The sequence below is a fragment of the Manacus candei genome, unplaced genomic scaffold, assembly GCF_025592945.1.
Source record: "Manacus candei isolate 608988 ecotype Guabito, Panama unplaced genomic scaffold, ASM2559294v1 h1tg000119l, whole genome shotgun sequence".
Lineage (NCBI taxonomy): Eukaryota > Metazoa > Chordata > Aves > Passeriformes > Pipridae > Manacus > Manacus candei.
Genome location: NW_026138167.1, coordinates 2774920 through 2781005, shown reverse-complemented (window position 1 = coordinate 2781005; position 6086 = coordinate 2774920).

Here is a 6086-nt window from a genome sequence, read left to right as displayed (position 1 = left end):
CACCGGCTGTACACAGGATATACACGGGTTATACACGGGATATACATGGGATATACGCCGGCTGTACATGGGATGTACAGGGTTATACAGCAGCTGTACTTGGGATGTACACGGGTTGTACATGGGTTATACACGGAATCAAAGAATCCCTTAGGATGGAAAAGCCCTCCCAGCCCATGGATCCCCCCTGTGCCCAATGCCCACCTTGTCCCCCAGCCCAGAGCACTCAGTGCCACGGCCAGGCCTTCCTGGGACACCTCCAGGGCTGGGCACTCCAAACCTCCCTGGGCAGCCCCTGCCAAGGCCTGACCACCCTTTCCTCCAGGAAATTCCTCCTGATGTCCAACCTGACCCTCCCCTGGCACAGCCTGAGGCCGTTCCCTCTCCTCCTGTCCCTTGTTCCTGGGAGCAGAGCCCGACCCCCCCCGGCTCCCCCCTCCTGTCAGGGGGTTGCAGAGCCAGAAGGTCCCACCTGAGCCTCCTTTTCTCCAGGCTGAGCCCCCCCAGCTCCCTCAGCCCCTCCTGCTGCTCCAGCCCCTTCCCCAGCTCCGTTCCCTTCCTTAGACATGTTCCACCTCGGTGTCCTTCTGGTCATGAGGGGCCCAGAAGTGGACACAGCACTGGAGATGTGGCCTCTCCAGTGCCCAGCACAGGGGATTTAGAGCTGGTTCCTTTATTTAACCACCAAAAGCCACCTACTTTTGTGTCCACATGCAGTCACAGGCAGTATTTAGCGATGAGTCAAATCCCTGTGAATCCTCACCAAAGCCTTACTCCCAGAAAAGAAAGGTTTTTAGGGCACAATTCCTCTCTGCCAGGTAACTGGAATGCCCAGAGCCCCCGGCAGACTCAGCACCACCCACCCTTCCTCCTGATGGAGGTGGGTTTGTAACTCCTGCCAGCACCAACATGGCCCTGACAGAATAACCTGGTTTTAACCAATAGTTCTATTGCACTGACATATAAGAAAAAGAGAGAAGGTGAAGGACACTTCAAGCCACAACATATTTTCTTAACTCTGCTCTCAACAGCAAACGACTGCAGGATAAAATGAGAAGAGCCTGTTTTATCAAATGTATGCCAGGCAGAAGGGAAGTAGAGCAAGCTGGTCTAACACCCAGATAAAACCTTTTACCTGCAAGATGAGCATATTTGATCTTGGTTAGTCAGGAATTACTTACAAACGCTGAATCTTCCAATGCTTTAGTGTCAGTTTTCAGCCTAGGGCAGTGCCATGGCACAGCAGGCACATGCAGAGCTCTGAAAGGACAGGCTCCCCTCTTCTGTTCACAAGTGTAGCTCAGTGTTTTGAGATGCTAACCCAGAGATTTCCACCTTCTTCATGTCCTATGATCTCAAAAGTTGTGGGATTTGGCAGGCAGTCAGGCCAAACAGCTTTCATGTGTGAAGTCAAATGCAGACCAGATGTTACCCTTTTCACTGCAGGCATTTATTGCTCATTAGTATTTTGTCAATAAAGCTCCATTGCTTATCACAGTACAACTTCATAACCAACTGGTACAAGATGCTGTATTTACTGTCTTGTAACTCATTTTCCCTGTGTTACACTGTCTCTGGAAGCATTTTGCAGCAGGATTCTCTGCATTCTTGTATTAATCTGCTCAGCAGGAACACTCCTTGGCACCACACTTTTGAATGGGCCTGAAACAGAGCTTGCCATTTTTCTCTGATTTCCTTAATGAAGAGCTTTGTGTTAAATCCAGTAGCACAACATGACCTGCAGTTATCTGTTGTCTCTTCCTCTAAACTGCTGGTTTTGCTAACTTTGAGTTGAGATATCAGGCTTACGAGGTTTTGAGGGTCTTCTACTTCCACTGATGGCAATAGAAAATGAGGATGGTGAGCACTAGGCTCATCCAATTCTAATTTAACAAAAAAGACAATATTTTTCTTCTGTCATTGTCCATAAGTCACTCAGAAGTATAGGCACAGATTCTCAGCTTCTTTATGTAAAACTTCCAGAAAAGTTGGAGACCCCTCTGGCTGGGTGGAAAAAGCTCCACATGGTTGGTTTAGCACTAAACCAGCTGACTTTTCCTCTGTCCTGCCTCCTTGCCAAGCCACACTTGGCAGATTTGAAGAGCCTGTGTGTTGAGATAGGCCTTATCCAGCTGATAAAGAATGGTGACACAATGGGGCTCCCAGCAGAGCAGGGCTGTGCTCCCTCACCTCAACGTGGGCCAGATTTGGAGTCTCATCATCAAGAACCCCTAAAGGTTTTACAGCCTTTAAGACAAACACCAAATGCTCAGTTTGCTGAGTGCTGCTGCATTCACTGGCTTTTTCATGGCACTGTGACTGTGTGAGCTGGGGAACCCCGAGAAGGTTGGCAGCAGCTTTTGTTCTGTTCTGCAGTGGTGCAGCCCTCCAGCACAAGGTGCAATATGCTCATTGCTCCTGGTGGTACCAGTCTGTGGAAACATCAGGTATTTGCAAACTGTGAGGCTTCATCAGCACTTCCTAAAACATGACTCTCAAAAAAAACCCAACAAAAACCAAACCCAAAAACAACCCAAAACCATTCAGGCCTTTTGAAAACAACTTCATCACTTCCATCAGTCTTCCTCCATTTCTGCAAGTGCTTTTGTGGATCCTGATGTCTCAGCAACGTTGAACAGGTGTTATTGTGGCTGTTCCTGCTGTAGGTCTGGACTTTGATCATGTTGTTTTTTGCTCTGATGATCTCATTTGCTTTTCTAGTTCACTGACAAACTCCACAGTGACACGCCCCTAAATTTAACATTTCCATTGAAAAAACGGGTTATGTTTTTAACAAACAACATCTAAGGTTTGAAAGACAGAAAACAAATGATGAGTATTAGTATTCCCCTGATAAAGGGCCGGTCAGTTCTGAAGTCATGAGCCCAGCTCTGCTCTTTCATCCTATTAAATACCATTTGTAAGTGTCACAGACCCAGACTGAAGCTTGAAGGTTCAGTGTGTAGGAAGGGGCTCTTAAAAATGTAGAAAGTAACAGTGTAAAGAAGCTCCTTTTCTTTGTTTGGATTTATTGCAAAACAATTAAATGTTCCATTAATTCAATAAATTGCCATTATTCCAACTGGATTCCAATAATTAAAAACTAACTTTTAGATCTAAAAATGTTGAATCTAATGAAATACAATTAACAGACAAAAGCTAAAATTGTCAAAAAGGACTGTAATTTATATTTGTGCTAGGTAAAATGAAGAAAAACAGGAAAGCAGCAACTAAAAATATTATCTATTGCATAGATATGTGGGAAATTATGTTGATGGAAAATGCAAAGAGTAAAGGGATAACAATTCTCTTGATCAAACCTGATGTTTCTACTCAGCACAAGAAAAATTTAAAAGACTTTCTGAATTTGAAAAGAATATAAATAAAGGGAATGTTAGATGTAGAGAGAAACTGAGCTGTGCTTTCTCTCTCTCTCTTTTCAGAAGCAATTTCATTTATTTGAGAAGCAAGAGACAGAATTTGTATTCCCCTCTGGCTTGAAGCATTTGTACAGCAGATGGCAGTACAAACCCTCACCAGTTTAACCAGTTGCCCATGGGAGGAGTGGTTCCACTGCAGTGGGATCTCTCTTGGCTGTCCCAGAACTGCTGAGCTCAGTTGTCATTACAGGTTCCTCACCCACATCCATTTTTTGTTTGCTCTTGGCCAGTGTAGCCGTTCTCAGAGCATTATTTTTTGTTTTTCAAGTGAGGGAACAGCTGCCTGACTAGAGTGCCTGTATCCCTGCAGTGAGCAGTGCACTGTGCCCCAATAACACTGTGCTAGGACAGTCAGACTCAGCCATGAAAGCAGGCAGACTATCCTCTAAAGGTACATAAATAAACACATACAGCTTGACTTTAGGATTAAAATCTTCCCTGGGTTGTTGGGTTTTGTTTTTTTTTTTTTCCCAACCTAAGGTTGCAGGTAGGTGAATTCCCCAACAGTTTAGCTAAGAAACATTAGTCAGGAACAACCCTTTAAACGTGTAAGATATCTGGCCAAGAGAAAGAGGAGCATTAAAACCAGTGGGGCTTCAGACACCGAGATCAACGTGTCCATCATCAGCTCTGCTGGAACTGTGATTAAGATATTTGTTAATCAGAACTGTCTGGGGGAGTTCAGTTAAACATGACATGCTTTTTCTGCACCACACCAGAGCACTGATCCTGTTGTGGCCACAGCAGCAGCACACGGTGCCACATCCCTGTCCCCTCACAGGTCTCTTCCAGGGCAGCAGCTCCAGACCCACCCAGGAGCCCAGGCAGCAGCACAGACCTGCAGGCTTGTGCAGAACCACAGCTGGGCAGCTTTATTCCCTCCCCACTCCCAACACAAGCACCATAAACCCAGCATAACTCTCCTTAATTTACTCCATTTCCCTGTGTGCTCAGGATGTGTCACCTGGGCATTGTGTGCTTTCAATAAAATAGAATATGAAAGAGTTCTGTAGAGCCACACTACTACTGCCTTAGTGTCAGAAGGTGCATGTAGTCTGACAGAGGTTCCTAGAAAAAACAGGATGGGAGCTTGGGAAATATTTCCCATGTTAGGGACAGGAATGCTGAGAATACCATGCTGTGGCTACAGATCACCCAAAGGGCACACACATTTGTTTTTCTTCTTTGCAAAAACATTAGTTTTGAAACTTCAATTTTGCAGTGGTGATTTCCTCATATTTTTAATTCAGGGTCTACTTGAAACCTTTTGGGGCTCAGAGAAAAAATAATTGTCACCAGCTGAAAGTGTGTAGTGAAGGAACATTTGTGAAATACATCAGTGTAAAAAAAGAAAGCCACCACACACACACAAAGAAAAACATGCAGAGTTTTTTCTATTTTCCTGAAGTTGTTCTCCAAGTACTTCTGATAGAAAACTAGGACAGAGAGGACTGAAGAATTTTGTCCATGAGAATGGCTTCACATTTATCATCTGAATTCAGTGGGTGGGTATAACTTTTTTGCCCTCTCCAGCGTTTCTCCCCGCTCAGTGGGCAGAGGTACAACAGACCCTGGGCAATGATGCTGTTCATCATCCCTCCTCACAGTGCCAGAGGCACCAGGCAGCACCAGGGCCTTGGCCTTTTCCAGCTGTATCCTTTCAGGCTCCAGTATGTTGCTTCAAAACTAAGTAACAAATGATGGAAGGTGTAAAACACCCGAAAGGTTAAACATATTAACCATAAGGTATCACTGTGAAGCTCAGATGGCCAGAGATACAATCAGGATGTGCAGGCACTTAGGAAAGCTTTCCAGCTTGCTGTGCAGAGCTCCTCACAGCTGGGGGATAACCACCTCTCTTTCCAACCTTTCTCCCCAAAATATCATGGCCAGTCTTCCCGAAGGAAGATTTGGGAACGGTCTCTCCCCACATTCATTACAAGCACACTGGTGATACAGGGCTTTGCAAATGCGGGTAAGGCCTTGGAGCCTGGCCAGTGGATTTTTTAGGTGAGACACAGTGTGGGCTGAACTGAGCCCACCCTTTGATCCCGAGGTTCATGTGCCGGGGCCGAGCGAGCTGGGACGGTGGCAGCGAGGTCCTCAGGACGTAGGTTTGTTTAGAGTGACCTTCTCTTGGATGGATGGCCTTGCAGGGCTGACGAGCTCCATCTGCCCGGGTTTAGAGTTGTCCTTCTCTCTGTGTGACCTGGGGCTCCCCTCTCATCTCCCACTGTCCACACAGGCAGAGCTCCCATTCTCTCGCTCCTTCCCGTGCCCGGGGGCGGCCGGGCCGCTGCCAAGCACCCCCCAAAATACACAGCTCAGTGACATGGGCAAGTCCCAGACAACTGTGAGTCAGGAAATGGGACTCTGAGAACTCTGAGGGCCTGACACGGACTTGCCTGTGAGAGAACTGAACCAGGCAACTGCACCCAGTCACCCTCAAGTGCCAGTGCCCAGTGCCACCTCCCAGCAGTGCCTACAAGGCAGGAAACAACCCCAGCAGGCACATTTGCTTAGTCAGATACAGCAGCAGGAGGAAAAATGTGTTTCCAGGTTTTCTCTGTGACTCTTCAGGGCACAGCCCTGTGTGAAGGACACAGTCCTGATTTGCTGTGTTTATCTGTCCTGCTCAGGACCCAG